The sequence below is a fragment of the Mobula birostris genome, chromosome 2, assembly GCF_030028105.1.
Source record: "Mobula birostris isolate sMobBir1 chromosome 2, sMobBir1.hap1, whole genome shotgun sequence".
In the NCBI taxonomy this organism is placed as follows: domain Eukaryota; kingdom Metazoa; phylum Chordata; class Chondrichthyes; order Myliobatiformes; family Myliobatidae; genus Mobula; species Mobula birostris.
This window is the reverse complement of record NC_092371.1, coordinates 66,487,157-66,500,306: the sequence shown is the minus strand read 5'-3', so window position 1 is coordinate 66,500,306 and position 13,150 is coordinate 66,487,157. Positions and strand designations below refer to the sequence as shown.

Below are 13,150 nucleotides of genomic sequence, written 5' to 3'. Positions count from 1 at the left end.
TCAGATGACTCTATCCAGGCTTTGGCCTGTAGCACAGGAATTGTTGTGGAGAATTATGATGTTGTAGCAATTAGTGAAACTTGGCTACAGGAGGGGTAGGACTGGCAGCTTAATATTCCAAGGTTCTGGTGTTTCAGATGTGATCGAGGCAGAGGAATGAAAGGTGGGGGAGTAGCATTGCTTGTTAGGGAAAATATTACAGCAGTGCTCAGGCAGGACAGATTAGAGGGCTTGTTTACTGAGTCCTTATGGGTGGAGCTGAGAAACAGGAAAGGTATGGCCACATTAGTGGGATTGTATTACAGACCACCCAATAGTCAACGTGACTTGGAAGAGCAAATCTACAGAGAGATAGCAGGCAACTGCAGGAAACATAAAGTTGTGGTGGTAGGGGATTTTAATTTTCCATATATTGATTGGGACTCCCATACTGTTAGGGGTCTAGATGGTTTAGAGTTTGTAAAATGTGTTCAGGAAAGTTTTCTAAATCAATATATAGAGGGGCCAACTAGAGGGGATGCAATATTGGATCTCCTGTTAGGAAACGAATTAGGGCAAGTGACAGAAGTCTGTGTAGGGGAGCACTTTGGTTCCAGTGATCATAACACCATTAGTTTCAATTTGATCATGGACAAGGATAGATCTGGTCCTAGGGTTGAGGTTCTGAACTGGAAGAAGGCCAAATTTGAAGAAATGAGAAAGGATCTAAAAAGCGTGGATTGGGACAGGTTGTTCTCTGGCAAAGATGTGATTGGTAGGTGGGAAGCCTTCAAAGGGGAAATTTTGAGAGTGCAGAGTTTGTATGTTCCTGTCAGGATTAAAGGCAAATTGAATAGGAATAAGGAACCTTGGTTCTCAAGGGATATTGCAACTCTGATAAAGAAGAAGAGGGAGTTGTATGAAATATATAGGAAACAGGGGGTAAATCAGGTGCTTGAGGAGTATAAGAAGTGCAAGAAAATACTTAAGAAAGAAATCAGGAGGGCTAAAAGAAGACATGATGTTGCCTTGGCAGTCAAAGTGAAGGATAATCCAAAGAGCTTTTACAAGTATATTAAGAGCAAAAGGATTGTAAGGGATAAAATTGGTCCTCTTGAAGATCAGAGTGATCGGCTTTGTGCGGAACCAAAGGAAATGGGGGAGATCTTAAATAGGTTTTTTGCGTCTGTATTTACTAAGGAAGCTGGCATGAAATCCATGGAAGTGAGGGAATCAAGTAGTGAGACCATGGAAACTGTACAGATTGAAAAGGAGGAGGTGCTTGCTGTCTTGAGGAAAATTAAAGTGGATAAATCCCCGGGACCTGACAGAGTGTTCCCTTGGACCTTGAAGGAAACTAGTGTTGAAATTGCGGGGCCCTGGCAGAAATATTTAAAATGTCGCTGTCTACGGGTGAAGTGCCAGAGGATTGGAGAGTGGCTCATGTTGTTCCGTTGTTTAAAAAAGGATCGAAAAGTAATCCGGGAAATTATAGGCTGGTGAGTTTAATGTCAGTAGTAGGTAAGTTATTGGAGGGAGTACTAAGAGACAGAATCTACAAGCACTTGGATAGACAGGGACTTATTAGGGAGAGTCAGCATGGCTTTGTGCGTGGGAGGTCATGTTTGACCAATCTGTTGGAGTTTTTCGAGGAGGTTACCAGGAAAGTGGATGAAGGGAAGGCAGTGGATATTGTCTACATGGACTTCAGTAAGGCCTTTGACAAGGTCCGCATGGGAGGTTAGTTAGGAAAATTCAGACGCTAGGTATACATGGAGAGGTGGTAAACTGGATTAGACATTGGCTCGATGGAAGAAGCCAGAGAGTCGTGGTAGAGAATTGGTTCTCTGAGTGGAGGCCTGTGACTAGTGGTGTGCCACAGGGATCAGTGCTGGGTCCATTGTTATTTAAATGTCATCTATATCAATGATCTGGATGATAATGTGGTAAATTGGATCAGCAAGTTTGCTGATGATACAAAGATTGGAGGTGTAGTAGACAGTGAGGAAGGTTTTCAGAGCCTGCAGAGGGACTTGGACCAGCTGAAAAATGGCAGATGGAGTTTAATACTGACAAGTGTGAGGTATTGCATGTAGGAAGGACAAACCAACGTAGAACATACAAGGTTAATGGTAAGGCACTGAGGAGTGCAGTGGAACAGAGGGATCTGGGGATACAGATACAAAATTCCCTAAAAGTGTCGTCACAGGTAGATAGGGTCGTAAAGAGAGCTTTTGGTACATTGGCCTTTGTTAATCAAAGTATTGAGTATAAGAGCTGGAATGTTATGATAAGGTTGTATAAGGCATTGGTGAGGCCGAATCTGGAGTATTGTGTTCTGTTTTGGTCACCAAATTACAGGAAGGATATAAATAAGGTTGAAAGAGTGCAGAGAAGGTTTACAAGGATGTTGCCAGGACTTGAGAAACTCAGTTACAGAGAAAGGTTGAATAGGTTAGGACTTTATTCCCTGGAGCGTAGAAGAATGAGGGGAGATTTGATAGAGGTATATAAAATTATGATGGGTATAGATAGAGTGAATGCAAGCAGGCTTTTTCCACTGAGGCAAGGGGAGAAGAAAACCAGAGGACATGGGTTAAGGGTGAGGGGGGAAAAGTTTAAAGGGAACATTAGTGGGGGCTTCTTCACACAGAGAGTGGTGGGAGTATGGAATGAGCTGCCGGACGAGGTGGTAAATGTGGGTTCTTTTTTAACATTTAAGAATAAATTGGACAGATACATGGATGGGAGGTGTATGGAGGGATATGGTCCGTGTGCAGGTCAGTGGGACTAGGCAGAAAATGGTTCGGCACAGCCAAGAAGGGCCAAAGGGCCTGTTTCTGTGCTGTAGTTTCTCTGGTTCTATGAGAGCAAATTAACATGCAACATTATCTGCAGAGATCAGTGCTAAATTTGGTGAAGTTCAAAGTAAACAAAGTACCCTCTCTCCAGAAATTAATAACTGAATTGGTGACACTGAACTTGATGATGTCAGATATTTCAGATGGTAACAGTTTTAATTACTCAAACAATTATTTGTTCCATTTTTGTTCATGGTATTTTCTGCTCTCGTTTCCATTGAGTGGATGCTTGCAGCAATTTTAGTTTTTTTACACTTGCAGTTATATGCATGGAGATGGGCTCTTTGGTCCATGCCAGCCTAGATGGTCCATCAACACTGGCCCCATGTGGCCCATAACCTTCTAAACCTTTCTAATCCATGCACCTGTCTAATCTTCTTTTAAAATTTGTTGTACCTGCCTCTATCACTTTCTCTGGCAGCTGATTCCACATGGCAACCACCCTTATGTGTATTTTTAAAAAAGTTCCCCCTCAAGCTGTTGTTAAATTATTCTCATCTTCTCACTTGAAATCTAGTTGCTGATTCCTCATCTCTGGGGAAAATACTGAGTGCATTTACCTTGCCTGCACATAATTCAGGAGGTCTCAACAGATACACACACAAGACGTTCTGCAGATGCTGGAAATACAGGGCAACCAACACAAAATCCTGGAGGTACTCTGCAGGTCAGCCAGTAAGGAAAGTGCTGAAGAAGGGTCTCTGCTTGAAACATCGACTGTTTACTCTTCTCTATAGATGCTGCCTGGCCTGCTGAATTCCTCTAGCATTTTGTGTTTGGACTTCCAGCTTCTGCAGATTTTCTTGTGTAAAGGATAAACTATTGACACTTTGTGCTGAGACCTGTCATCAGGACTGGAAAGGAAGGTGGAAAAAGCAAATATAACAAGATGAAAGAATGGGAAGTGTTGGATGATTAGATACATCACTGCTTTGCTTCTATGGAAAGATATGGACCTGAGATGCCTTGGATATTTTGCTAGATCTTATAAATACTTTCAGCATTTTTTTAAAAATTTCTATTGTTGTAAAACTACTTGTTGCATAAGTAATGAATGGAAGGTTCAGTCTCTATCACTTATAAATAGAACAGTATTTGTTTGTAAGACAATGGGTATACTTAACAAAAACCTGTTCCTAGATTTAATCAGAACATACAACAATTCTTTTGCCAGAATAGGATGAATTACTTTCACTTCAGAAGCAGTTTTTACTCCGGTTTCAGAGTGTGTGGAATAGAAAAGTAAAAGGGACCACCTGAAACAATATGCGTCTTCCGTATAACAAGTTGCTTTCTCTACAGCCCTGTTATGTCCCGCAGAATAAAGAAGTATTTCCGACAATGTGAATTGGCATTTATATAAAGGTTGGACCTTTCACTTGAACTGTTTCTATCCTACGTTATTGTTAACTCTTCACAAGTTTGACAGTGGGACAGGCAGGACAGACATCTATGTTACAGTGGAGTTACATTTCCTAGAAAATGGCCTGGGTCATGATTTTTCATAACACAAAGTTATGAGGCATGTGTTGACAAAAGATCAGCTTTGTATTTATTCATTTACCCTTTTCACATGGCTTATAGGAGTGTGGATTTTAATCTATGTTTCACATTTTTGTGGTAGTGATCTGTAACTTCTGTAAGGACAAAATTCTGTTACCCGAGTAGCCTTAGTACACATTGCCTGCACTGGATTTGAAGTTTTGTGCCATTGATCCTATAACACTGAAAAGCAACTTTTGTCCCAAGACCCTGTGGAGCAGAATGGTGCATGTTTCTCAGAATGAAGATTGAAGATGAATCGGGTTTTATTGATGCAAGAAGTGCATCCAGCTGCAGCTCCTAACAAACCGCGTGAGGGAACTGGAGCAGGAGCTGGATGACCTGCGGATCATTCGTGAGAATGAGGAGATTATAGATAGTAGCTACAGGGAGGTAGTTACGCCAAAGGAGCAGAGCACAGGAAATTGGGTCACTGTCAGGCGAGGGAAGAGGAAAGGGCAGGCAGAGCAGGGTTCCCCTGTGGCCATTCCCCTCAAAAACAAGTATACCGCATTGGATACTGTTGGGGGGGGGGGGGGGGGAGATGACTTACCTGGGACAAGCTGCAGTAGCCGGATCTCTGGCACTGAGTCCGGCTCTGCAGTGCAGAAGGGAGGGAGGAAAAGAGGAGTGCGGTAGTGATAGGGGACTCGATAGTTAGAGGTACACATAGGAGGTTCTGTGGTCGTGACAGAAAATCCAGGATGGTTTGTTGCCTCCTGGGTGCCGGGGTCAAGGATGTCTCTGATTGCTTGCATGACACTCTGAAGTGGCAGGGTGATCAGCCAGATGTCGTGGTGCACATCGGTACCAATGACATAGCAAGGAAGAGTGAGGAAGTCCTGGACGGTGAGTATAGAGAGCTTGGTAGGAAGTTGAAAAGCAGGACCTCGAGGGTGGTAATCTCAGGATTGCTACCTGTGCTACATGCCAGTGAGGGTAAGAATAGGATGCTCTGGGGGGTGAGCAAGTGGCTGAGGAACTGGTGTAGGGGGCAGGATTTCAGATTTCAGGATAATTGGGACCTCTTCTGGGGCAGGTGGACATGTACAAGAGAGACGCGTTACACTTGAACTACAGGGGGACCAATATCCTTTCAGGGAGGTTTGTTAGTGCTATTGGGGAGGCTTTAAACTAGATTTGCAGGAGGATGGGAACCAGAGTGCCAGAGCTGACAGTGTGGCTGGGGTGAAAATAAATGATGTTAAAAGTTCAAGCAAATCCGCTAATAGAAAGGTTGTGAGTGGTGGTAAAAATCTTCTGAGGTGTATATATTTCAATGCTAGGAGTATTGCGGGGAAGGCGGATGAGTTGAGGACGTGGATTGACACGTGGAATTATGACGTTATAGCAATTAGTGAAACTTGGCTATAGGAGGGGCAGAGCTGGCAGCTTAATATTCCAGGGTTCCGATGGTTCAGATGTGATCGAGGCAGAGGAATGAAAGGTGGGGGAGTAGCATTGCTTGTTAGGGAAAATATTACAGCAGTGCTCAGGCCAGACAGATTAGAGGGCTTGTCTACTGAGTCCTTATGGGTGGAGCTGAGAAACAGGAAAGGTATGGCCACATTAGTGGGATTGTATTACAGACCACCCAATAGTCAACGAGAATTGCAAGAGAAAATCTGCAGAGATATAGCAGGCAACTGCAGGAAACATAAAGTTGTGGTGGTAGGGGATTTTAATTTTCCATATATTGATTGGGACTCCCATACTGTTAGGGGTCTAGATGGTTTAGAGTTTGTAAAATGTGTTCAGGAAAGTTTTATAAATCAATATATAGAGAGACCAACTAGAGGGGATGCAATATTGGATCTCCTGTTAGGAAAGGAGTTAGGACAAGTGACAGAATTCTGTGTAGGGGAGCACTTTGGTTCCAGTGATCATAACACCATTAGTTTCAACTTGATCATGGACAAGGATAGACCTGGTCCTGGGGTTGAGGTTCTAAACTGGAAGAAGGCCAAGTTTGAAGAAATGAGAAAGGATCTAGAAAGCATGGATTGAGACAGGTTGTTCTCTGGCAAGGATGTGGGAAGCCTCCAAAGGAGAAATTTTGAGAGTGCAGAATTTGTATGTTCCTGTCAGGATTAAAGGCAAAGTGAATAGGAATAAGGAACCTTGGTTCTCAAGGGATATTGCAACTCTGATAAAGAAGAGGGAGTTGTATGACATGTACAGGAAGCAGGGAGTAAATAAGTTGCTTGAGGAGTATAAGAAGTGCAAGAAAATACTTAAGAAAGAAATCAGGAGGGCTAAAAGAAGACATAAGGTTGCCTTGGCAGTCAAAGTGAAGGATAATCCAAAGAGCTTTTACAGGTATATTAAGAGCAAAAGGATTGTAAGGGATAAAATTGGTCCTCTTGAAGATCAGAGAGGTCGGCTATGCGCGGAACCAAAGGAAATGGGGGAGATCTTAAATAGGTTTTTTGCATCTGTATTTACTAAGGAAACTGGCATGAAGTCTATGGAATTAAGGGAAACAACTAGTGAGATCATGGAAACTGTGCAGATCGAAAAGGAAGAGGTCCTTGCTGTCTTGAGGAAAATTAAAGTGGATAAATCCCCGGGACCTGACAGGGTGTTCCCTCGGACCTTGAAGGAGACTAGTGTTGAAATTGCGGGGCCCTGGCAGAAATATTTAAAGTGTTGCTGTCTACAGGTGAAGTGCCGGGGGATTGGAGAGTGGCTCATGTTGTTCCGTTGTTTAAAAAAGGATCGAAAAGTAATCTGGGAAATTATAGCCGGTAAGTTTAACGTCAGTAGTAGATAAGTTATTGGAGGAACTACTAAGGACAGAATCTACAAGCATTTGGATAGACAGGGACTTATTAGGGAGAGTCAACATGGCTTTGTGCGTGGTAGGTCATGTTTGACCAATCTATTGGAGTTTTTCGAGGAGGTTACCAGGAAAGTGGATGAAGGGAAGGCAGTGGATATTGTCTACATGGACTTCAGTAAGGCCTTTGACAAGGTCCCGCATGGGAGGTTAGTTAGGAAAATTCAGTCGCTAGGTATACATGGAGAGGTGGTAAATTGGATTAGACACTGGCTCAATGGAAGAAGCCAAAGAGTGGTAGTAGAGAATTGCTTCTCCGAGTGGAGGCCTGTGACTACTGGTGTGCCACAGGGATCAGTGCTGGGTCCATTGTTATTTGTCATCTATATCAATGATCTGGATGATAATGTGGTAAATTGTTCAGCAAATTTGCTGATGATACAAAGATTGGAGGTGTAGTAGACAGTGAGGAAAGTTTTCAGAGCCTGCAGAGGGACTTGAACCAGCTGGAAAAATGGGCTGAAAAATGGCAGATGGAGTTTAATACTGACAAGTGTGAGGTATTGCATGTTGATAGGACAAACCAAGGTAGAACATACAGGGTTAATGGTGAGGCACTGAGGAGTGCAGTGGAACAGAGGGATCTGGGAATACAGATACAAAATTCCCTAAAAGTGTCGTCACAGGTAGATAGGGTCGTAAAGAGAGCTTTTGGTACATTGGCCTTTGTTAATCAAAGTATTGAGTATAAGAGCTGGAATGTTATGATAAGGTTGTATAAGGCATTGGTGAGGCCGAATCTGGAGTATTGTGTTCTGTTTTGGTCACCAAATTACAGGAAGGATATAAATAAGGTTGAAAGAGTGCAGAGAAGATTTACAAGGATGTTGCCGGGACTTGAGAAACTCAGTTACAGAGAAAGGTTGAATAGGTTAGGACTTTATTCCCTGGAGTGTAGAAGAATGAGGGGAGATTTGATAGAGGTATATAAAATTATGATGGGTATAGATAGAGTGAATGCAAGCTGGCTTTTTCCACTGAGGCAAGGGGAGAAGAAAACCAGAGGACATGGGTTAAGGGTGAGGGGGGAAAAGTTTAAAGGGAACATTAGTGGGGGCTTCTTCACACAGAGAGTGGTGGGAGTATGGAATGAGCTGCCAGACGAGATGGTAAATGTGGGTTCTTTTTTAACATTTAAGAATAAATTGGACAGATACATGGATGGGAGGTGTATGGAGGGATATGGTCCGTGTGCAGGTCAGTGGGACGAGGCAGAAAATGGGTCAGCACAGCCAAGAAGGGCCAAAAGGCCTGTTTCGGTGCTGTAGTTTCTATGGTTTTTGTGGATACTACTTAAATGAGTGCTTTGTTACATTCTGTGGAATATACCCATGGAATCAATACACCGTGGTGGTAGATATTTAATTCATCGGCAGCTACAAAAATAATTATTTCTGTTTTGTGTGACTTCTAATGTCATGCATACATTGTTTCACTGCTTCATTTATAAAATTTGAGGATTTGGGTCATCCAGTGGGGGATAAAGAAGGAGCCCTTTAGGTTGGAGGGCATGATTGTTTGATAAATTATTATAGCATCATGCACTTATTCATTTATTGATTGACTGATCGAGATACAGCATGGTGTAGGCCCTTGGGGTCCCCCGATTTAATCCTAGCGTAATCACAGCACAATTTACAATGATTATTTAGCCTACCAACCGGTATGTCTTTGGACTGTGAGAGGAAACCTGCCTGGTTCCAGCGATACTGTAGAAACTCCTGACAGGTATTGGCAGGAATTGAGGCCAGATTGCTGTGCTGACCGCTGTGCCACTGTGAAATAAATCCTAGAAGTAATCAACAGGCTCTCACTATTTCCAGTCTGGAAGCTGGTGCTCCATTCTGTATAGCATCCTCGTGGGTATGTTTTTCACCTGAGTCTGGCCAACCAGACTGGGCTCTTCCACCTCCTGAGCTTGCTAGTGCACATTTTCCACTCAGTTAATTCAATTATTCTGCCAAATGTGGAATTTTAATAACCTGCTGGCGGGTCTGGCTTAAGACCTATCTTGCAAGTTCCTGCAGTTTTATTCTTTCTCAACCTGCAGTTTTCTTAGGGATTGTGGATTGCACAATGGCTATTGTCTGTGAACTTTGCAATTAGGAAAGTGAGACTCATCAGAATACTTGTGATCTGCTAATTTGATGCTAAGTTGCTTTGAGTCTGAGGTGTTTGTTAACTCTCTCGGTACTTCTACACTTAGTGCATTTTGTTAATTAAATCTTTGCAGCCTTATACTAAACACAGGAAATGCTGGAAGATCTATCTGAGAAGATGTTTCCAGTCATCCTTCCCAATGAATTCCATGTAATGTAAGATCATCACACTTCACAGATGCTGTCTGTCCTGAGTATATCCAACATTTTCTGTTAATGTCAGAATTCCATCAACTGCTGTGTTTGTTATTTTAGGGCATTAATGATTTAAATAGTTTCTTGTAGAAACATGTTGTATTGTAAGAAACACACAGGAACGCACACAATGCTAGAAGAACACAGAAAGCCAGACAACATCTCTGGAGGGGAATAAAGAGTTGGTGTTTTGGCCCATGCCCCTTCATCAGACTCTAGGCCCGAAACACCAACTGTTTATTTGAAATGTAGATTGTTTATTCTAATCCATAGATGCTGCTTGACTTGCAAAGTTCCTCAAGCATTTTGTGCATGTTGCTCTAGATTTCTAGCATCTGCAGAATCTCTTGGAAGGAATGCAGGTGTAATTTTCCCACCTAACAATTGGCAGTGATAAATGCTTCCATCTGGATATCATCATGTGGGACCATAACTCTACAGAGCATTGAGTACCGTGTGATCATTTTCAGCAATACTGTGAAATGGGTGTCATCTCCCCTTCAGAAAGCAGGAGTCCTGATAGAGTCATAGGGAAGTACAGCACAGAAACAGGCCTTTGGCCCACCTAGTCCATGCTGAAACCATTTAAACTGACTACACCCATTGACCTGCACCAGGACCATAGGCCTCCATACCCCTACCATCCATGTACCTATCCAAACTTCTCTTAAATGTTTAAATTGAGCTTGCATGCACCACTTGCACTGGCAGCTTGTTGCACAGCCTCACAGCCTTCAGAGCGAAGAAGTTTCTCACCATGTTCCCGTTAAACTTCTCATCTTTCACTTTTAACCCATGACCCCTGGTTGTAGTCCCTCCCAACCTCAGTGGAAAAAGTCTGCTTGCCTTTACCCTAACTATACTCCTCATAATTTTGTGTAGTTTGTATTATTATTATTATTATTATTGGTCAGTGCTAGTTTATTTCAATAGTTGCCATCTAATCATAGAATTATCAACACAATGCATACCTTCATTTCATGTTTCATGTAATTTCCTAATGCGTTTGGGTAAAGTTGAAAGGCAACCTAACAGACAGATATGATCCTCCCCACATAGCACCATTTTTATATTATCGTAGCAATAAAATTTTAGACCATAGTCTTTTGATGATTGAATTAGATCCAGTCAGTTTAAAATGGTCTCTCTGTTATTAGCCCTTGGAAGTAAAGGCAGTGTGTATCAACGTGGTATGATTTTTAGAATGTGTTCATTGGTACTTTGGGATGAGGAGACACTGCTAATGATAGCAATCATAGAGACTCAGTAGCCATTATTTGACATGAATTTGAATCCGTGCAGCTGAAAATTAGGTGACCTTATGTTATAATAGATCTCCCTGTTTGTTTGCTAGTTAGCAGGCCTGTGGAAAAAGGTTGTACAGTAAAAACTTTGGGACAGGGAGCATGGTAGGCTTGATAAATTAAACCTATTTAATGCAAGGAGCCTCACAATAGAGACATGTGAACTGTGACATGGATTGGCACGAGATTGTGATATTACAACTATTGTGCAAATGTGGTTGAGGGACAGGCAGGAGTGGCAGCTCAGAGTTCCAAGGTATTGAAGCTTCTAGCATGTCTGTTTGAGGTATGAGACTCAGGGGAGTTGCACTGTTAATGAGGAGGAAGATCGTACAGGAGAGAACATCTGAGGGAAACATCCAGTGAAACCATGCGGCTAGCTCTGAGAAATAAGAAAAGAGTGATCTCTTTGTATTTATTCTACAGGCTTCCCGATGTTCAACAGGAAATAGAGGAACAAGTATGTAGGGACACCACGGACAGGTACAGGAATAATATGGCTGGTTTAATAGACAATTTTAACTTTTCTAATATTAACTGAAGTTAACAAATTTCGCCCCAACAAATGTCTTAAGTGTGCCTGGGGAGGTTTTCTGAAAAAATATGTAGGTGGCCTATGGAGGAGGGACTGTACTCATCATCCTTTTGGGAAATAAGTCAATGAGGGAATATTTAGGGACCAGTGACCATAGACTATAAGACATAGGAGCAGAATAAGGCCATTCAGCCTATCGAGTCTGCTCCACCGTTCCATCACGGCTGATCCCAAATCCCACTCACCCCCATACACCTGCCTTCTCGCCATATCCTTTGATGCCCTGACCAATCAGAAAACTATCAACTTCCACCTTAAGTATACCCACAGACTTGGCCCCCACCACGGTTTGTGGCAGAGGCTTCCACAGATTCACTCCTCTCTGGCTAAAAATAAAAAAATTATCTATACCTCTTCTAAAAGGAGGCCCCTCAATTTTGAGACTGTGTCCTCTAGTTCTAAATATCCCCACCATAGAAAACATCCTCTCCACATCCACTCTCTAGTCCTTTCAACATTCAGTAGGTTTCAGAGATTCCCCCCCCCCAACAGTCTTCTAAATTCCAGTGAGTACAGGCCCAAAGCTGCCAAATGCTCCTCGTGTTAGCCCCTTCATTCCCAGAATCATCCTCATGAACCACATCTGGACTCTTTCCAATGACAACATATCCTTTCTAAGATATGGGGCCCAGAGCTGTTGATGATACTCCAAGTGTGGTCTGACTAGTGCCTTATAAAGGCTCAGCATTATCTCTTACAACACGCTGGAGGAACTCAGCAGGTCCGGCAGCATCCGTGGAAAAGATCGGTCGACGTTTCGGACTGGAACCCTTCGTCAGGACTGAAGAGGGAAGGGGCAGAGGCCCTATAAAGAAGGTGGGGGGAGGATGGGAAGGAGAAGGCTGGTAGGTTCCAGGTGAAAAACCAGTAAGAGGGAAGATAAAGGGGTGGGGAAGGGAAGCAGGGAGGTGATAGGCAGGAAAAGTGAAGAAAGAATAGGGGAAAACACAATGGGTTGTAGGAGGTGGAACCAAGAGGGAGGTGGTAGGCAGCTGGGGGAGGGGGCAGAGTGACATAGGAATAGGGGAAGGGAGGGGGAGGGAATTACTGGAAGTTGGAGAATTCTATGTTCAAACCAAGGGGCTGGAGACTACCTGGACGGTATATGAGGTGTTGCTCCTCCAACCTGAGTTTAGCCTCATCATGGCAGTAGAGGAGGCCATGTATGGACATATCTGAATGGGAGTGGGAAGCAGAGTTGAAGTGGGTGGCTACTGGGAGATCCTGTCTGTTTTGGCGGACGGAGCAGAGGTGCTCGACGAAGTGGTCCCCCAATCTGCATCGGGTTTCCTCGATGTAGAGGAGGCCGCACCGGGAGCACCAGATGCAATAGATGACCCCAACAGACTCACAGGTGAAGTGTTGCCTCACTTGGAAGGACTGTTTGGGGCCCTGAATGGTGGCAAGAGAGGAGGTGTAGAGGCAGGTATAGCACTTGCGCTTACAGGGATAAATGCCAGGTGAGAGATCCGTGGGGAGGGACATGTGGACCAGGGAGTCGCGGAGGGACTGATCCCTGCGGAAAGCGAACAACATTCACAACACACTGGAGGAGCAACACTCACAACACACTGGAGGATTATCTCTTTGTTTTTATATTTTATTCTCCTTGAAATAAATGCCAACATTGCATTTGCCTTTTTGCCTTCTTTACCGCAGATTTGACCTGTGGTAAT

General features: G+C 43.3%; 1 protein-coding gene across 10 annotated transcripts in view; it reads left to right on the top strand.

Annotated features, from left to right (window-relative positions):
• Positions 1-13,150, top strand: part of slco4a1 (solute carrier organic anion transporter family, member 4A1) — a 232,514-nt gene that overhangs the window by 45,729 nt on the left and 173,635 nt on the right. For 5 of the 10 annotated variants that reach the window (XM_072242237.1, XM_072242182.1, XM_072242189.1 and 2 more), the window contains exon 3: positions 11,306-11,362. The exons of the other annotated variants lie outside the window; for them this stretch is intronic. The gene's annotated coding sequence lies outside the window, so the exon portion shown is untranslated. The remainder of the gene's footprint in view (positions 1-11,305; positions 11,363-13,150) is intronic. 10 annotated transcript variants of the gene reach the window in all.